Source organism: Ursus maritimus, unplaced genomic scaffold (genome assembly GCF_017311325.1).
Source record: "Ursus maritimus isolate PB19 unplaced genomic scaffold, ASM1731132v1 scaffold_30, whole genome shotgun sequence".
In the NCBI taxonomy this organism is placed as follows: Eukaryota; Metazoa; Chordata; class Mammalia; order Carnivora; family Ursidae; genus Ursus; species Ursus maritimus.
Window position 1 is genome coordinate 12,241,312 of NW_024425564.1, and position 21,416 is coordinate 12,262,727.

The following is a 21,416-nucleotide window of genomic DNA, read 5'->3' on the forward strand; positions in this document are numbered from 1 at the left end:
AGCACTGAAATCTGCCCAAACAGTGAGAAATCTATGAGAAATGGGTTGGTCCACTTTGATTAGTTCTGGACTAGCTTTTTACTTCTGGCTAGCATGACACTTTACATAGAGTGGGTAACGAAAATAGTCGTTGGGGAAAATGAATAAAATAAGGGATAAAAACAAATCCTCTCAAAGTTTTGGAGGTATTCCTTCTGGTAATTTTGACTCCGGTACAGTGTGTGTATATGGGAAGAGCCTGTTTGTAACCTGTCATGGAGTCGGCAGTGTCCTGACCCCAGTTCCATTTGGAGACCATCAAAGCAGTGACAACAAGAGGAAAGTGAGGGTTTGCAAAGTCAGCGAGTGGATAGTGGAGAACTTGAAAAAGACTGCATTCTTTTTAGTGAAGTTCCTAGAGCTGATTGGAAGCAGTATGACCAAATGTTTTGTTCTGACTACCTTTCCAAACCACTTCCCTTGCTCGTAAAGGCTTGTTTAGACAACTGACCCACTCCCTCTAAATCTCTTCAGGTGGTGAGGGGAAGAGCTGCTGGCCATTACTCACTTAAACTTCTAGCAGGTTTAGAAAGTAGTCTTCAGTTTTTTTCCCAACTGAGGGAAATTATTTTGAAATAATTTTAGAATTATGGAACAGTTGCAAACATAGTACAGAGAGTGTCCATAGACGTATTCACCTGGTTTCCCCTAATATAGTAAATTATATAAATATAGTACAATTATGAGACTTATACGGAAGTAGGAATTAGGTATACAGAGGGAGGGAGGACATTCTAGGCTTAAATATAGTACAATTATACTACCTAAATATACCTAAATAAGTACAATTATGAGAACTATGGCATTATTACTGTAAAAATACAGATTTTTATTGAATTGACTTGTTTCAATGAAAGCAATTATGCACTTGCAGGGAGTCGATTTCTATCATGGCCAATAGCAAGAGCTCATCTAACACACAACTATTTCTAAGTGACAATGCAGTTTTCAACTCTTAAAATTCTGGTTACAGATAAGTGGGTTGGAGGAGATGGAAGGCCTTGTATTTACCACAGGGAACAAAGCTTTAATGGAGTTCTGAGAAACAGTGGCAACTGGTTGAAAGAGGCAGCTGGAAAGGGGCAGAGCTGGGACCCTGGGCAGGCTCAGGGAGTGATGGTGAAGACGGTCTTCTAGCACTAGACATCTTGGCTCCCTTGCCTCACTCACCGCCCTATCTGAAAGGGTGAAAGTACTAGCAGGCCAATTCGGTGGTGGGTTATTGTGGGAAGAGACAAGCTACCTGATAGAGAGAGAGATAATTGTTGTGGAGCTCTTTACAGTTTACAAACTTTTTCACAAAATGACTAATGAATGTCCAGAATCTGAGTCTGACTAACCACAGGTTGGTCTTAGAGCCGTGAGGAGCCTCAGAAAGGATCTAGCCCAACCTAATAGTCAGAGAAAAGGCACTCGGGCCCAGAGCTGATATGAGCTGCTTCTGCTGTGTCACAGCTGAGGGAGGGCGGCCCGGCTTCTGATTTCCCATCCCATTTTTGTTCTACTAGATATTTTCACTTAAGTCTCCAGAATATACAACTTGGGTAGTAAAACTCACGACTAAGAAAACAGAAATGACGTGACTTGTTCTCGATAGTCTTTTCAGTTACGATCATGAGGTTGGTGCAAAGAATCAGAGACTTTACATCAAGGAGGTCACTCAAAGCAGATGCCAAAGAGAAGAGGAAATTCTTTCTTGAGTCAACGAGGAAGAGTTAGGAAACTGCTGGCTTGGGAATGTAGAATTTTAACTCTTTAACATTATTCTAAGGCCATGTGCTCAGAGAAGCGAATTTAGAGTGTTTTCTAAAACCCTGAACTTCCACGGGAAATTTTCATGCCTAACAACTTTCAGGTCACTCATTGTTTTATTCATGTTCTTTAAATGAGGATCTTCATGTTTTAAAAATATCCCAAAGTACTTGAGTTTCATTTGTGAGGTGAGTTATCAAACGTATTATCTATATTTGTAAAGAAACAATTGTTGTTGTTGTTTTACTGAATGAAAGTATTTATGGGATTTTCTTACAAATGAAACAGCACTGAGGTTTCCAGAAATGAAGAGGAACAAGATCTCACTCTGGTCCGGCCTTCGTGAAGCATGAAGCATGCACGGGAGCCTCTTTCTCTCTCTTCTCTCTCTCAAAAGTGACAATATGGCCTTTGTAGAGACTTCTCTTGCAGCATCTGCCTGTGACACAGGGAGAAGTTTGGGGCCTTTAGAAGAGTTTTGACTCGTTTCTGTTGGGCCCCTAACAACACACCTCCCAACCCTCTCTGCCCCCCATCAAGGAACACAAACTGGGAAAGAGATACATACCTGTGCTCAGAGGAAAGAAGGGAAACAGATGTAGGGCCCTCTATGCATGAGGCCACTGGGGTGATTAGATGTCAACAACCTCAGTGACTGATGTTTGGCCAGTGGATGGTCTTTCACTCTAGAGGGTTTAATTGGAGAAAGTATGGCATAGAAAGCAGATTAGGAAGTTTTTATTGAACCATAATATTTTTAAACAGACTCTCCCAGTCCCCAGTTGGCTTGAGGCTCACAGGCTGGTCTCTCACACTTGCTTGAAGCTGCTTCCATCTTCTGTCAATAGGGCTGATTTGAACTGCTAATTGAGCAGACACTACTTGCAAAAAAGAAACTTTTTAGTATACAGTAACTCCTTGAAAAGTGAAAAAAGAAAATCTAGTTTCTTAGCAAACAGCCCCCTCTCCTTTAAAACAAGCAAGCAAACAAACAAACACACACTGGGGATGAGGTGAAGAAAAGGAGAAGAAACAGTCGTCCCCATTCATGCTTCTTGTCGACATAGGATCAAACTCTTTAATTTCAGGATTGTTAGATGCGGTGGTGGTGCTCTTTAGGACATCTCATTTTCCTACCTCTTTCCAGGCACCCTCTACTCGCATCTTGCTCACTGCCATGTGCGCTAATAAGATAAGCCTTCATCTCAGAGGCAAGGGCTGGCTCCCTACCTATGGTAGATCTTATCTTCCATGAGACATTCCACTGTTCTTATCCCCACCCATGGTTGTTCCACTCAGTTCCCAGGGCAGCCATTTTGGGCCCCACACAGCAAACTCTAGGCAGTGTGGTGGTTGGAGGAAAGATTTAGAATCACCTCCACACTCCATAAAATTTATGCCAGAAGCCTGGATGGAGTCATTTGGTTTCATCAACATTTGAGTCTATGGCTTGGCCATGGAATTTAGCAAAACAATTTAAGGTTCTTTCACAGAGAGATATAAAGTAGAAGGAAGCTCTTTTAAGGTAATAAATATGTGGAAATAGTACAGTTGTTCAGAGCCAACACTGGAGAATGGCTTCAGTGACCCAGCCAGGTAATTTCGTTTTAAATCCAAGTGAGGTGAAACTCTAAAGTAGTGTGACTCAGTTCTTTGTGGTTCATGAATTGATTCTGAGGGCGTTTCTGAAAATTAAAAAACAAAAACAAAACAAAACGTTCAGGCAGCAGAGCGGTCGTCTATCCTGTATCCAGGCTGTATAATTTATCTGCGTAAACTTAACACTGCCATATTGTTGTTGAAGCAACACGAATATCAGCATGAGGCTTAAAAGGCCATTTTCTCACACAGGTGTCATTCATCGTCACACCCATCAAAACTAACTTCTCACTATCATCCAAACCAAACCATATTTAAGCTTCCTCTGATTATTCCTAAAATGTGTTTGTATACTTGGTTTACCAACTATTATATTGAAATAATATATTACAAATTACACTGAAGGCAGAATTTGTTTGGATGTATAAGTTCTGATATGGGTTTGAAGTCACTTCCTGTAGGTACCAGTCTCTCTAAAAAAAAAACCAGTGCCTTTTCTTAGGGAAGGACCTCAAATTTCCAGGGCAATCATTTAGTGCTCTGGAGCAAGAAGTTGATCAGAAGAGATATTTCTAGAGGAGGACAGAGGTACACACTGATGGCTTCATCCCCTGATCAGGGAGCTTTAATGCAAAGGGGTTTGCACAAAGTGAGACTCAGTGGGTCTTGGCTAGAGGCTCATCTCTTTCTCAAGCTAGTTTTGTGATCATAGGAAGGCACTAATTTCTTTTAGCCTCAGTTTTCTACTTGGTAAAATCCACATGTAATTATTGTTTCTGCTTACTTGACAGGGAGTAAAACACCTTGTGGATAAAGGTTCTGGGAAAAGCAGTGTGCTATACCCATGAAAGGCAATGGTGTGAACAGAAATGATGGTTAAGTATAGGCATGCCTGCATAGACATGTGGCTCATGAGCTGGTCTCTTAGCATATGAGTGTGCATGATAATATCTATATTTTGTTATTTGCACTGATGAATAATTAGCTTGTTATATAATGGCAAATAGACTCCACATCACGGGTGTTCATTAAGTGTAACAGTATTTCTCCCATAAACCTTTGGAAATAGAGCATAAAATAAAGTGGCATCAGGAGATGAAGTCGCCTTATGGAATTTCCCCCTAAAAATATTAGGACACTCATCATTAAATGACTAAGTTTGAACACAATTTTCTAAAAAGTAAACTTCTATGTAATTGGGGTTTTTTTTGCTTTCAGCCCTGAGCCTCTGTGCACTTCTAGTCCCCTCCTTCCTCTTCGGTCACTCTGAGTCTCTTCTGCAAACCTATCTTCAGAGGTTCGCCTCTCAGACATGGTGTACTTTGGAGTTTTGACCTGGACCTGCCTATCTTCTAATTTACTCCATGGCTTCAGTTAGCATCTATGAGCTGACAGTGACTTCTTCTTGTGCTCGTGGTCATGGGAGCCCAGAATGGTACATCCAATTTCTTCAAAACAAAACAGAAATATCAAGGAGTTGGGGAAAATAATCAAACTCATCGAGAACTTGTCAGCCTACTTTTCCTGGGTTAAATGTTTCTCTCCTTTTTTGTGATCACAGATTTGCCAAAGGCAAGCAATAAGAAGACCAAACCCAGGACGTTTTGTTATTTTGTGCTTGTACCTCCCCTTATGTGGAGCACAGATTGGGGTCACATGTCTTTTCACTTCTCCAGCTAGTTCTGCACTCCTTGAGAGCAGAGCTAAATGTGATTTATCTCTGAAACTTCATGCATCCTGAGAATTACTAACCTATCCAGGGTAACAACCCTTGAGTTGTGACATCTGACAGATGAGTTTGTATTTTTGCTCTGTGACTTTGTTAAAGAGGACCCTCATTCACCAATATTTGCTGTCACATGGCCAGTGTTTATCAGGCAGTACAGATGGTCATTAAGTGCACAAGCTCCAGAGCCAGACTCTTCGTGTTCAAATCCTAGACTCTTCCTAATTAGTTATGCGGCTTTGGGCATTATTTGACCTCTTTGTATTTCAGTATCCTCTTGTGTATAATGGGGATAATAGTATAGATCTGAAAAGGCTGTTGTGAAAATAAATGCTAATACATGTAAATAAATGCTTATTATACAAGTTCTACATATTAGAACAATGTCTAACAAATAGTAAGTGTTCAATGTTATCAAGGTGCCTAGGGATGTGACATGCTATAGAGGTCACGTACAGAATCTAGAATGTGCAGATGCTAAAACCCCAAACTGTGTTGTTCAGACCTTGACGTACCTCAGAATCACCAGGGAGTTAGGTAAAAATACAGATGCTTGGGTCCCCTGCCACAACCCCCCACCCCCACCGATTGATCCCAATGCAAACAAAGTTTGAGAATCACTTTGTAGGAAACAATCAATAAAAGTACAAGGCAGCCTACGGAATGGAAGAAGATATTTGCAAAGATAAAGGATTAGTATACAAACTCTCTAAAGAACTTATCAAACTCAACACCCAAAAAACCAAATAACCCAGTCAAGAAATGGGCTGAAGACATGAATAGATATTTTTCCAAAGAAGGCATCCAGATGGCTAACAGATGCATGAAAAAATGTTCAACATCACTCGGCCTCAGGGAAATACAAATCAAAACCAGGATGAGATATTACCTCACACTGTCAAAATGGCTAAAATTAACACAAGAAACAGCAGGTGTTGGTGAGGATGTGGAGCAAGGGGAACCCTCTTGCACTGTTGGTGGGGATGCAAACTGGTACAGACACTCTGGAGAACAGTATGGAGTTTCCCCAAACAGTTAAAAATAGAACTACCAGAACTACCCTACGATTCCACAATTGCACTACTAGGTATTTACCCAAATGATACAAAAATTACTGATTCAAGGGGTACACGCACCCTGATGTTTACAGCAGCCTTATCAATAATAGCCAAACTATGGAGAAAGCCCAAATGTCCATCAACTGATAAATGGTTAAAGAAGATGTGGTATATAGATCTATAGTGGAATATTACCCAGCCATCAAAAAGAATGGAATCTTACCATTTGCAATGATGTGGATGGAGCTAGAGTGTATTACGGTAAGCAAAATAAGTCAGGCAGAGAAAGACAAATACCATAGGATCTCACACATATGTGGAATTTAAGAAAGAAAACATGAGCATATGTGAAGGGGAAAAGAGAAAAAGGAGAGAGGGAAATAAACCGTAAGAGACTCTTGAAGATAGAGAATAAATTGAGCGTTGATGGAGGGAGGTGGGTGGGGGATGGGCTAGATGAATGATGGGTATTAAGGAGAGCGCTTTGTAATGAGCACTGGGTTTTGTATGTAAGTGATGAATCACTGAATTCTGCTCCAGAAACCAATATTGTACTGTATGTTAACTAACTAGAATTTGAAAAATTTGGAAAAAAAAAAACCCACTCTGTAGACAAAATTGTATTATTCCCTTTCACAAAAGAAAAACTTTGAAAAGCAAAGCAAAAGCAGGTACCTGAGGCACTTCTTTGCCCGTAAGTTCTTTTAATGAGTGTAAGATGGTGGAGGAGTGTTCGACGATGAGGGCTGACTTCCTACAAGAGCAGTGTGGGAAGTGAGTGCAGGCAGGGACGGCAGTAAAGCTGTGAACATCATTTGTGTGGCATTAACAGGTGGCAAAGTAACAGTTGTATTCTTAAAAACAGTGGCAGTTTTCGAAGGTTCTGATTAGGAATCTGCCGTTTCAAAACCCATTTGTCATTGAAAATGTCACTGTGGATAATATATCACCCATCAGCTTATACATAATAGGATTTCATGTTGTGACTTGGTACTGTCAAACATCGGATAATAAACCTTTAAAATTGTATATGTTAGTTCTCTCCTCAAAAGAATCTCTTTCTTCTGATGAGGATACATTTTAAGTTCTGTATCAGTGATTGACAGGACCGAGATGGGATGGGGGAAGGGCTCACTCAAGTTTGAGAAGCTTTTCCTGCCTGGTTAAGATCCCAAGTGTTGTTCTTAGGCGGTGGTGAGGAAAGGCTGTTTGGATCCTTGCACTCCCCACTGATCACACTGAAGGCCAGGCCCTCAGCTGGCTGTGTTCAGGAATTCAGTTTGATTCCAGAATTATCTTACGTTTTAAAAATAGTATTTTATTTTATATCATATTTCGTTATTTCCTTCTAATATTTCCCTCCTAATATTTATGCTACCTCTTCTTTTTTTGATCAATCTTGCCAGGTTTTGTCTCCATTCCCCTTTACGTTTTCTCACAGAACCAACTTTCAGCTTTGTTGGCTTGATCGTCTCGAAGTGTATCTTTGTTTAGTACTTCTTTCATTTCTGTTTTTTTATTATTTCCTTCCTTTTTTAAAAGCTTTCGAGTTTGAGGCTTACCTCATGTTCGATCTCCCCTGCTCTTGAAGTATTTCTTTAGCTGCGGCCCACATTTTGAGGTGAAATTTTTTATTACTGTTCAGCTCTCAATTTTTCTAATTTTTGTGATGTTCTTTCTTGACCAATATGTTCTTCAGAAATCTGTTGTAAAATTTCCAAACATATATGGGAGTTTAAAAGTTATCTTCTTGTTACTGATTACTAACAGAATTTTATTGTGGTCAGAGAACTTGATAGTGATTCTTGATTATTTCTTAATCCTTGCCTTGTGACTAGTACGTGGTCAGTGCTCTAATGACTATAGGGTTCTATATATTTCTGACAGATTGTTTTCTTTCTGTGCTTTTTGTATTTTCTTCAAATTTGATAATTATTTTGTAGGCTTAATCCATTAATACTGAGAAAAATGTGTTTAAAATCCACAAATTGTGAGTCGTGAATTCCAGCAATTTTAAAATTACATATCGAGGTTATATTATTAAGTGTATAATTTATAAAATTTATAAATTCCTCTCTAAAATATGAAATTAGGTAACTTAGTTACCTAAACTGACTGGCAAATTGTTACTTTTATCACTATAGAGGAGCCATTTTTATTCTTAAATACATTTTGCTATAAAGTATGCTTTATTTGATATCAAATCAGCACTACCACCTTTCTTTTCATGAATATTTTCCTGACATACTTTTTTTTTTTAGCCTGCTGTTCTTTCGCTTTTAATCTTTATGAGTCTTTATATTTCAGGACCCAGGATTAGCATATATTTTAAAGTACCATCTAATGGATTTTTCGTTCTAATCTGAAGATATATTTTATGAAAAAAATAGTTCTTGACATTGTGTTAATTTAAAAATATTTTTACCTTCATCATTTGCATTTTCTATTCACTCTCTTTGCGCTTCAATCCCCCATATTTAGTTACTTCTATTGGTTTAGTTTTCTTAAAAATTCCTCGCCAACATACACTGATTTGAAGGTTTCTCTTCTATATCTTTTTTATATTACTATTATGATATGTTAGTCACGATACAGTACATCATTAGTTTTTGATGTAGTGTTCCATGATTCATTGTTTGCCTATAACACCCAGTGCCCCATGCAATACGTGCCCTCCTTAATACCCTTCACCAGGCTAGCCCATCCCCCGACCCCCCTCCCCTCTAAAGCCTTCAGTTTGTGTCCGGAGTCCATAGTCTCTCATGGTTCATTTCCTGTATCTTTAAAAAAAATCAAAACACAACTTTTTGTTGCAAAATAATTTAAGACTTACAAAAATAGTTTCAAAAATAGTATAAAGCATTCTGTATTCTTTCTCTTCACCTAGCTTCTCCAAATATCAGTATCTTACATAGACATAGTACAATGGCCACAACCAGCAAGTTAACATTAATACAGCTTATTATTAACTGATCTACAGATCTTATTCGAACTTCACCAGTTGTCTCCCTGATGTTCTTTTTTTCTGGTTCACAATCCAAACTAGGATCACACACTGCATTTAACTGTCACACCTCCAATCTGGGACAGGGCCTCAGTCTTTGTCTTCCACGACTTGACACTTCTGAAGAGTATTAGGTATTTTGTAGAATGCCCTTTAGTTGTGCTTGTTTAATGTGTCCTTATGATTAAATTTAAGTTACGAGCAACACTTCTTGATTTTTGCTAGAAATGCATTATTAACGCTGCCTGTTGGCAAATTGGAGGTGTCCAGTGCCAATGTGGTTTTTCCTCCAGTTATTATGCTCATCACATCCTGTTTTTCTATCTCATACCCCCTACTTCACGGACAGGAGAAAGCTCAGATCCATGCAGCCCACTAAACTTCAAGATGTAGTCCTGGGTCGTAACGGGCAACAAGCCAAAAGGAAGACCCCTTTACCGGTTGCCAGTATAGCCGAATGTGAGGACTCTTGGGAATTGGCCTGCAGAACATGTAATCTGAGACTATGTCTTAGGAAGAACAGGAATTTGTTCTCTTTAAAGTCTTAAGATTTCACTGGTCTGCTTCCTTCTGGACATTAATTAATATTATGTCATATTCTAATTTTTTTTTTTTAAGAATCCAGTAATTTTAAGAAAAAAACCTCGTTTAATGAGAGCTAAGGGGAAAATCAGGGATGATCCTTTGTATCAGTCTTACCAGAATTTATTTTGAGGCAGAAAACATTTGGCTTTGCTGAATGCCTGATTAAATCTTACAAAAATGCAGACAACTCATATGGGGAAATAGAGCCACAGAACAAAGACCATGATTTTCCAAGGGCCTCAGGAGCCAGTCAAACAGAAATCAAGCCTGGGATCTCGAATCTCTGGTTTGCAGTTCAACTACTTGCACGTGCTCCCTTTTAGCTAAACTGAGAGTCTGATGCTTGATACAGAGCAACACTGTATTTGTATTTGTGTGCCGTGTCTATGGTCCATGGTGTATATTCCTTTGAGTATTAGAATACAAATTAATCAGGGTTATAGACTGTAAAAACAGATCCTTGGAAAAGTGGTCATATCCTGAGGTTTCATTTATTCAGCATATTTACTGAGCAACTGTTAGCACATGCGTCTTTTTAGAATTCCACTATTATCGGTCTTCTGCCTTTGTGAGCACCTAAAAATTAAGAGCACTTTGTGTGTCATTGAAGTCCAACCTCCCTAATTATATAGATGAGTAAACAGATGCATTGAAAGGTGATGCATTTCCCAGCGTGGTGCAGAGTTGATGACAGAGCTGAAGAAGAACCCAGCTCAGAACCTTTTGATTTCATTTTCTCTATTGCTTATGCATTTTCTATTTCATTGATTTGTGCCCTTCATTATTTCCTTCATTCTACTTGCGTGGGGTTTAATGTGCTCTTCTTAAATTTCTAAAATGGAACCTTAGATCATTGATTTATAGGTTTTCTTATCTAACATAAGCATTTAAAATTTATAAATTCCTCTCTAAGCACTCTTTAGCTGCACCCCTCACATTTTGATGATGTAGGTTTCATTCAGTTAATTTACTTTTCATTCAAACTATTTTCTAAATTCTCTGGTGTTTTACTCAACTCCTGGGTTATTTAGAAGTGTGTTAACTTCCAAATATTTAGGGTTTTTCGAGATATTTTGTTGTTATTGATTCCTAATTTGATTCCACTGTGATCAGGGAGTAAACTTGTGATTTGAATGTTTTTTTTTTTGAGATTTATTTTATGGCCAAGCATATGGTCTATGCTGATGAATGTGCTGTGCAACTTAAAAAAATACCCGCATTTGTTGGGTGTAGTGTTTTTTAAGTATCAACCAGGTCAAGTAGTATTGCTGAGAACCCATGTCTCTGCTGATTTGTTTAGTTGCTCCGGCAATTGCTGTGGAGTTTAAAACTCTCCAAATATAAGAACGATGCAATTGCTTATCTTTCCCTTTAATCCTGTCAATTTGTTTCATTGTTTTTTTCCTAGAAGTTTGTGCTTCTAATCCCCTTTACCTGTTTGACCCACTGTAGCTACTGCTTCATTGTATTTGCATGATGGACATGCTGTTTTATCAGGCCATGTATGATTATGTCTTCCTGACTCACCATTTTATGGTTATGAAAAGTTCTTCCTTATCTCTTATATTTTTTTTGTCTTAAAATCTACTTTATCTCAGATTAACACAGCTACTCCAGCCTTCTTTATGCTTTCTGTTTGCACGGTGTGTTCTCTTCCATACAGTTACTTTCAACTTATTTATGCCTTTAAATATAAAGTGCATCTTTTCTGTGCTTTTACATAATAAAGTGCATTTCTTGTACATAGCATATAGTTGGGTCAAGCTTTTTAAAATCTATGTTGATAACTGTGCCTTTTAATTGAAATGTTTGATCCATTAATAGCTAATAAAATTATTGCTGTGGTTGTGTTTGGGTATATCATTCCTTTGCTGGTTTTCTATTTGTTCACTGTGTTTTCTGTTCTTCCCTTCATGTCCTTTAAACATTATTTTAATAAAATTTATTTAAAAATTCATTTACAATTTTCTTATTGGTTTTTAGTTATACTTCTCTACCTTATTATTTTAGTGATTGTTCTGGGAATTAAAAAATATATATATATATATTTAATTTTTCCACAGTATATTTGCAGTTATATATTACTCCTCGTTAAATGTAGAAATCTTGCAAACACGTAGGTCCATTTTCCCCTTATTTTATGTTACACCTGTAAATGTTATAAACCATGACAATGCTATAATTTTTCCTCTAAACAGTCATACATATGTATTGCCATATATATTATAAAAATTTTAAAAGAAAATGGCAAATTAAAAAAAAACCCACCCCAGAAGTATTGTATTTACCCAGCTATTTATCATCTATGATGCTCTTCACTGCTTTCTGAGGATCTGAGTTTCCATCAGATCTCCTTTCAGTTTTGAGAACTTCCTTTAGCATTTCTTATAGTGCAGGTCTGCTGGCAACATATTCTCTTAATTTTATCTGAAAATGTCTTTATTTTGCTTTCATTCTGGAAGGATATTTTTACTTGATATAGAATTCTGGACTGACACTTTTTTCTATCATTTCGAACATGGCTATTTCACTCTGTTCTGGCCTCCATGGTTTCTTTTTTTTTTTTTTTTAAGATTTTATTTATTTATTTGACAGAGATAGAGACAGCCAGCGAGAGAGGGAGCACAAGCAGGGGGAGTGGGAGAGGAAGAAGCAGGCTCACAGGGGAGGAGCCTGATGTGGGGCTCGATCCCATAACGCCGGGATCATGCCCTGAGCCGAAGGCAGACGCTTAACCGCTGTGCCACCCAGGCACCCCTGGCCTCCATGGTTTCTGATGTGAAGTCAGAAGTGAATTCAAATGTTGTTCCACTATATGTAATTTGTTGTTTTTCTACTGCTGCTTACTAGATTTGCTTCTTTGGCTTTAACAGTTTGCCACAGTATGGCAACCTTTGTGCTTATCCTTTTTGCTATTTGTTGAGTGTCTTGAATCTGTAAAATTGTGTTTTTCATTAAATTTGTGAAATTGTCGGCCATTACTTTTTTTTTTTTTTTGGCTTGATTCTCTATTTGTTTTTCTTCTAGGACTCCAATTACATGTACATTAGATTATCTGATTATATTTAACAGGTGCCTTTGAAACCCCATGTTCACTTTATCCCAAATATTTTTCTATTCTTCACATTTGATAATATCCATTGATCTACTGAGGTTGGTCTCAGTTGATTTTCTATTCTCTTGAAACTGTGTTCCATTTTCCTTGTTCTTCATATGTTGAGTAATTTTGGATTTTATTCTAGACATTCTAAATAATAAACTGTGAATAATCTGGATCCTGTTTCTTTTGGTTTAGCAATCTTGTAGTTGAACTGCAAACTTGGTTTCTTAAGTGTTCCTTGAGTGGTAGCTTTAATCTTGGTTCAAATCTTTGTCTTTAGGCTGAACTGAGTCTGCTTTATTCAGGTGTTGCTCAGGTGTCAGCCAGAGATTTAGACCGACAGAACTTGGGGACCTCTTTGTTTCTTCTTTTCTAGAATTTTCCTTCTCTTTCCAGTAGGTGCAATTTTCTGTATACAATCTTCTGGTTTCTGAGAGCAAAAAGACATCAGTTTTTCACTTATGCCCCTGACATTTCCCCACTACCAATTGTACCTGGTTCCTGACAAAAAACTGCAAAAACAGGAAATCACTTTATGTACCTCTGATAATATAAATGTGGATTCTGCCTGCTTCTGTCCATTCCTCAGTGCCTTAAAGTTATTGCTTTATGAATTATGGTCAGAGCTTATGGTTGTTATCTGCAGGACTGTCAGTCTGATAGGATTTTACCCAGTAAGGATAAGAATTAGAACACAGCACCTTTTGAAACATTAAACTTTACTCTGACTATAAAAATTATCTCTTAAAATGCTAATATTCCCAGTATGCATCATTAAAGGGAAATAACTTTTTCTATATAAAAATTTATCTTTTATGGAGATAATCTTTTTTTTTCTGAGACTTACTTCCACAATTTGTGAAGAATAATATGGAAGGGAGTAATTGTTCTGCTAGAATATACACCTGCTGTCATAGTAGCAACCATCACTCACCATTATTTGTGTCAGGACAAAACTGCAGCTATGCTTTCTCATAAAGTGATCTGTGAGCTCTCACCCTTCACAGAGACGCCCCAGCCCATGCCCTTCTTGCGCCAGCAGAACATGAAGACAAACAGATGGTACTTACTGTGCCCCGTGGCCTCTAGCAGGTATCTAATGCTTATTCACTCTCAGGCATCTCTTTCCAGTTACGAAAGGGTTTGCTATTAGTTACCTGTACTTGTTCAACTGATTATAGTTCAGTGTAACCTAGCTGAGCTATTCAGTATTCAAAGTTTTTATTATGGAAAATTTCAAATATATCAAAAGTGGAGAGAACAGTATAATAAAGCATCATTTACTATAACCCGGAATTAACAATTATCAACTCATGGCCACTCTTATTTAATCTATAGCCTACTCTCTCCCTCTGTTCTCCATTGACACCTCACCCGGGATCTTTCTGTGGCAAATTCATTTTATCATATTATTTGTAAAGAGTGGATAATCACACACATTCAATAGACTATATTTTAGAGCAGTTTTGGTTCACAGCAAAACTGAGCAGGAAGTACAGATTTCCCATATATTCCCTGCCCCCACACATGCATAGCCCCCTGCATTGTCAACATTCCCACCATGTGGTGCATCTGTTACAGCCCATGGACCTGCATTGCCACATTATTATTACTCAAAGTCCGGAGTTTATACTAGGGTTCATTCTTCGTGCTGTATGATTTTAACAAACATATAAAGATATGTATCCCCCAGTACAGTATCACACAAAAGAGTTTCACTGCCTTAAAAACCCTCTGTGCTCTGCCTATTCATCCCCCCACTCCTCCCTCCAACCCCTGATATTTTTATTGTCTCTATAGTTTTCCCTTTTCCACAATGTTCACATAGTTGAAATTGTACAGAATGTAGCCTTTTCACTTGACTTTTCTTACTAATTTGCATTTAAGCTTCCTCCACGTCTTTTCATAGCTTGATATGTACTTTTTTTTTTTAGCACTGAATAATGTTTTCCTGAATGAATATACCATAGTTTATTTATCCATTTACCTACTGAAAGGCATCTTGTTTGCTTCCAAGTGTTGGCAATCAGAAATAACTGTTGTATCTGAAGTCATCACCAAATCCATGGTCATCTAGATTTTTCTCTAGGAGTTTTATAGTAATGCATTTTATATTTAGGCCTGTGATCCATTTTGAGTTAATTTTGTAAAATTATTAGTAATGTCTAGATCCACTACTGTCCATGTGTTCAGTTTTCCAGCACCATTTATTGAAAAGCCTATCTTCTCTCCATTGTATTACTTTTGCTCCTCTGTCAAAGTTCAGTTGACTATATTTGTCTGGGTCTAGTTCTGGGCTATGTATTCTGTTCCATTATCTACTTGTGTATTCTTTTGGCAGTTTTGGTTACTGTAGCTTTACAGTGACATCTTATATGACATGTTATCTATCGTGTCATTTATAAAGAGTTAAAGGATAATGACTTTTGAAAATTATAACCATGTATCATGACAACACATAAAATAGCAAAAATAATTCCTTAATATAATCAATATTGTTTAAATATTGTTAGAACAATAATGTTTAAAATTTTTCCAAATGTCTAATTTTCTAAAGACAATTTGCTGGTTCAACTCGGGATACAAATAACATCCATACAATGCAATTAGATACATCTTCTAAGTATCTTTTATTATGTAGAATGCCCTCTGGACTCTCCCTCTAATTTTCTCTGAAATTTTGTTACTGAAGAAATGGGGTTAATTACTTCCTGATAAATGATTTTGCTGATTATCCATTGATTATGTTATTCTATCCCCTGTATTTCCAATAAATTGTTAAGTAGATCTAGACATTCAAGTTTGACTTTTTGGCAAGAATACATGATTGGTGTGCTGTAAGACTGTTTCCAAGTATGGAATAAAAGCTTCTGCATGATAAGCTTGATTTGATACCTTTAGCACCCAGGGATGGGGAACGCGGTCATCAGAATAGAAACCTCCTTTCAATGTTTAAAAAGTTGTAGTTAACAATATCTTAGGAGCAACAAATCTGAAGCCCATGCAGATGTGAACAGTTTGGTGTTAAATGTCAAATAAAACAAATGAAAAATTAATCTGAAGTTTCAGCTATAGATGGGAGACTGAAACCACACATCATTAACTTAAGCTCTAGCTAAAACCCTCTCTACATATGAAGAACTTTACTGTCATTTTATATTATTTGTGTGCATGCATGTGTGTATAATATGCTATATATAGGTATATATACACCATATGTATATTGCATACAAAACCATATGTTATGATAGTTAATAATATAGTTAAATGTACATACAAAGCACAAATCCACAGAGTGAAAGAGATAAGGAGAGGAAATAACAGCTAGAAGAGTTTGAAAGCTGCCAAGTATATGGGTAAGTGGAAACTGACTGAGATCTAAACAAGTCAGATCCTAAACTGGCAGTATGAAAGACAAATAGATGCAACCTACTTTACACTGCAAAATTCCCTAAAGGCTCAAGAATTTGTGGTATGAGAACTTCTGGAAGTGGGGATCAAGTCGGCGTTAAAACCAAATGATCAGTTTAAAGGCTGTTTAAGAAACAGCTACATGTTCCCAGGTCTTCCCTTCCTCCCCACATAGGTGGGAACACGCTCTCTAGCTTCCAGCTCCAGCAGATGAGAGCTGTTTTCTCTGGAGGGCAAATGCAGAAGGCTGTGTGTACATCCAGTTGAGAGCAGGCACTGTCCTGACCTCCAAGCCTTCTTCTTTCTCTTGATTTTCAGGATACTGAGAGTAGTTTATATGCTCTTGGCAGGAGACAAGAACAACTCTCTCTAGAAAATCTGACCAGTCCCAGAAAAACGACCTACATACAATAACATTAGAATGAAAAGGCCCATCCACCCATACTGGTTCAAGTTATTGAAGCTCATAGCTGATAAGCCCCATGCAGTCCATGGAACTTGCAATCCAATTCAGCTTTTTAGTGCTCCACCGCTAACTATGAATAAATATCCAAAGCTTGCTAGAAATTTGAGAAAAGCTTATGACATTTATTCTTATATATAAGAGAAGAATAAAGAAATCTGGAGACTAGGAAAAAGAAAAAAAAAACAACTTCTAAAATAGTATAATTATCTCCAGAGATATAGGAAATCAACAGAACTATAAAAAAGAATATTCAGAGGAAAAAACTTCTTATAAATAAAAAACAACACAGCAGAAATGAAAAACCAAAAAAAAAAAAAAAAAAAAAAAAAAAAAGGTTGGACGACCTGAAACTAATAAAACACTGTATGTTAGCTACATGGGAATTAAAAAAAAAAAAAAGTTGGACAAATAAATGTGAGGAAGTGTCTAAGTAGAATAAAAGTCAAAAGATTTAAAAATTTTTTAAAAGGATCAGGATAGGAGATCCAAATACTAAAGATAAGGATAAAAACAGGGACAAAAAGGGACTCCAATAAAAAATTTAAGAAAAATCCCCCAAATCTAAAGACATTAGGCTTACCATGATAAATAAAAGGGCATCATACTCAGAACAACATTACGAACGTCCAAAAACCTGGGAAAAGAAGGAGATTCTACAAAAGATTCTATAAGCAGATATCAACAGACACTGGAGGACAACAGTGAAAAGGCTTCAGAATTCTGGGGAAACAGGACTTCCAACCTAGAATTCTAAATCCAGCCAAGCTATCATAAAGATTTTCATCATATATTCAAGGTCTCAAAGAAGTTACCTCCCATATACTCTTCTTCTAGAAAGTTACTGGAGGTTGAGTTCTATCAAGTGAGGGAGCAAATCAAGAAAGAGGATGTTGAGGGATACAAAAGCAGCTGATCCGGTACTAAAGAAGGGCAGAGAAACATTCTAGGACGACGATGATGACGGGCGGGAGACCCTAAGATGACAGGGGTGAGGCCGACCCAGAGGGCACCCAGTCTAGATGAAAGAAGGCTGAGAAGCTGTGGGTGAAACTGTTCAAGAAGATAAACTTAATGAAATATCTGTGTGTTTGAATAAAATACAAGTACGTTTTGCATAACGGGCTGAGGAAGTTTTGGGATGAGAAAAAACTACATAGAATACACAAAAAGTACAAAAAGAACACTAGGAAAAGGATGCTAGTGTGTTACTGGCTTACCACTGAAGGCATTTACATAAGTATAGTAACTTGAACAATGAATAATGATGCAACCAAAGCAAACATTCTGGGAGGAAAGGCTAGGGAAGTGTGCTTGTATGGCAGAGGCGATGAAAGAGAGCCAAGTTCTCATCTTCTGCTTTAAGAAGACAATAGAGACTAAGCAGAAGAAATAAAAAGTAACAATATAAACCTATTAAGTTAGAGACATTGAGGTAAATATCAGAAGAATCAGATCAGCTAAAAGAGTTGAAAGTGAACAGTTTTAGGAAGCAGGCAAAGGGGGAGGGAGGGTGTAGAGGGACCGTTCATTTGTACAACCAGCTCTGTGGAACCACTTGACTCTTTGTATATGTAGCTTAAAAATATACAAAGGTAATCTGACACATTTACTACTATAACTTCATCAATAATGTTGAGTAAGTACTTCCTGAGGGCTTATTTGGTAACAACTGCTGGGCTAGAACCTGCAGTCACCACACCACCCAATGGCTACTGGCTGCAGCACATGGAGCTCCTTATGCCGTCCAAGGGCTCTGGGGGTCAGCTGAGGGCAGGGCACAGACACAGAGCAGAATGGAGGACAACTTCACGGCCATCCGACATTGGGTGCACACTCAGGTGAGGCCTGGTTCCAGGAGCCCCTATCATTTAGCTAGAGAAATTTACTAAGCATTTGAAAGGGAAAACTTTGGGAAAAAGAAAGGGGATAAATATTTGTAAGTCATTCTAACAGGAAAAGAAGCAAGGGCAGCAGGAAGTGATTGGACATCCAGGAAGAGAATTTAAAAAGAAAAGGAAGCTAAAAAAAAGTTTTCAAGACTGCTCCTTAGGAATTTCACTTTTGTGCTCTGGCCAGGATACTTTGTGATCTTCAAGAAAGAGATGGCTTTCTTGATAGCCCTTGTGGGCGAGTTAAGAGGAAGTTTCTCTGATTCCTTCCTTATCATTCTCTGGTCATTTATGATTTTCTAAATGTCAAGTCTAGCAACCACTTTCATCTGTTGGACACATTTGCAACATATGACCTTGCCAACAATTTTTTTAAATAATATTTATTATATTATGTTAGTCACCATACAGTACATCCCTAGTTTTTGATGTAAAGTTCCATGATTCATTACTTGCGTATAACACCCAGCGCACCATGCAATACGTGCCCTCCTTAATACCCATCACAGGCCTATCCCATTCCCCCACCCCCCCCGACAATCTCTTTATTCCAACATGATTCTTGTTCTTTCCTTGATTTTTGTGACACGCCCCCTCACCCCATGACTCCATTCTTCTGGGGTTCTCCTCCTCTGTGATGAGTCCTTCTGTGGGCCTTCCTTGGCAGGTAGTGGTCTCGTAGTTGTCTTCTCAGGCATGTGTGCCTAGCTGAAGAGTTTGTAGGCAGATGGGACAGAATATTCAAGAAAAACGTGATAGAAATAACAAGAACAATCACACCACTACGAACGATGACTGCAGCAACACAGCCAGTGGGACACCAGTCACGGTTATGATGCTGATGATGACAGTGTGGCCAGTGGCAATGTTAACTGTTGTCTAAGAGTTTATGGGTTAGACAGGAAAAAGGTATTTTGACATCCTATTGGCTTTTATTAGCCAAATTACCAGCAGGTAACCCAAAGACCCAAATCTTGTTTATAAAATATTTATTGTTATGTATTTATAACCTGGCCAGGTACAACAAGGCTCCAGTGATACATATGATAAAACTGAATATAAAGTGTGGGTGAACAGAAAATGACATCAACACACCAAAAACATGACTCTAATATATAAGAATATGCATTCAATGCAAAGCTCAAATCATTAAAATTGCTATTCCAATTGAAGTATGTATATCAAATATTCAATATATCTTTTATGTTTTCATTTTATACATCCATATGAAAACCTTTATGAGAGTACTGCTAAAAAACATCTAATGACAAAAATGTATGCTGGTTTCAGTTTATAGTTAAGCATAATTATTTTAAGCACATATTAAGTAAAATACAGCTATGGGGTGCCTGGGTGGCTCTGCCTTCAGCTCAGGTCATGATCCCAGGGTCCTGGGATCCAGCCCCACATTGGGGTGCCTGGAGCTTGCTTCTCCCTCTGCCTCTGCCCCTTTCCCCCCGACTTGTGCTCTCTCTCTCTCTCACTCTCAAATAAATAAAAAATTAAAAAAAAAAGATTAAAAAGAAAAAGTAAAATACAGCTAACTTTACTTTAGAAACCTAATCTTGGTTTAAAAGCGTGTTGAAATTTACGGTAACTTTTCAGAAAACACGTAACATTCTTACACAACTAACAGAATATCCTACAGCACGTGATCAAAACAGAACCACATCACCATCTTGTACCAAATCCAGAATTACATGTACCCTTTTCCATTGATCCCCCCTAAGAAAGCTACATGCAAGGACTGTAGACACAGGAGAGTGCCTCGGAAAGCTTGCCTACAGCAATGATGCTTGTCTTGCAATGCCAGAATGATTTCTAGAGCATGCCACTTTTATGGCATGCTGATATAGAAAGTCTTAGTAAAACCAAATTATTCCTAATACATTTTTAGCACTGAAGGTGAGGCCGACTTTGCTAACTGATGTGAAGCCAGGCTGACCACATTAATGTGGGGTGCTAAACCCAATGCTACCTGTGTGTGAAAGCACCTTTGAGTATCTTAATTCTTTTTCTTGGCTATGTTTTTGTAAATTTGCTCCAAGTCCTGGTTTATCTCTCAGCTTTCCTCTAATTTACATTATATTCAGCTTTCTCCTCTTAACCACTTAATTCTTCTGTACCTCAAGAAAGTCTTGAAATCCCCTTTCTTCCAAGAATTCCCCCTTGACTTGGGTATGGGGTTTTTGTGTGCCTACCCTTCATTCTCTGATCCATGAAAACACTTACTTTTCTGTATTTTGCTTAAGTTTTATTATCCTCTGGCACTTACGTGCTTCCCTGAGCTGTGTCACTGATGGAGGGACAGCAGAAAGCATGTTTGGCTGGGAGGAAGTACGGGCCATGGTTAATTTAGGGAGTGATGAAGCCAGACAACTCTGAGTGACACAGCCTGCCCTGGTGGTCTTAAAGTCACTAACCTCTCTCTTGGGGCGCCTGGGTGGCGCAGTTGTCAATCATCTGCCCTCGGCTCAGGGCGTGATGCCAGCGTTCTGGGATTGAGCCCCACATCAGGCTCCTCTGCTGGGAGCCTGCTTCTTCCTCTCCCACTCCCCCTGCTTGTGTTCCCTCTCTCGCTGGCTGTCTCTGTCAAATAAATAAATAAAATCTTAAAAAAAAAAAAAAGTCACTAACCTCTCTCTTAAGCCCTGATTTCCTCATCTGTGAAATGGACATAATACCTTCTAGCTCATACGGTTGTCACAAGGCTATTGGGAGGCTAAACAAGATAATTTGGTGTAATGCCTAGCACATAGTAAGCCCCCAACAAATAGAGAATTAGTA

The 21,416-nt window shown here is 38.1% G+C and overlaps 1 long non-coding RNA gene across 1 annotated transcript; it reads right to left on the minus strand.

Annotated features, from left to right (window-relative positions):
• Positions 1–850: 850 nt before the first annotated feature.
• On the minus strand, positions 851–3,665 carry LOC121106110. The gene is made up of 2 exons (XR_005838863.1): positions 2,360–3,665; positions 851–2,230 (listed from the first exon to the last, which is right to left on the minus strand). It is a non-coding gene; the product is annotated as an uncharacterized LOC121106110 (long non-coding RNA).
• Between the last annotated feature and the right edge of the window lie 17,751 nt (positions 3,666–21,416).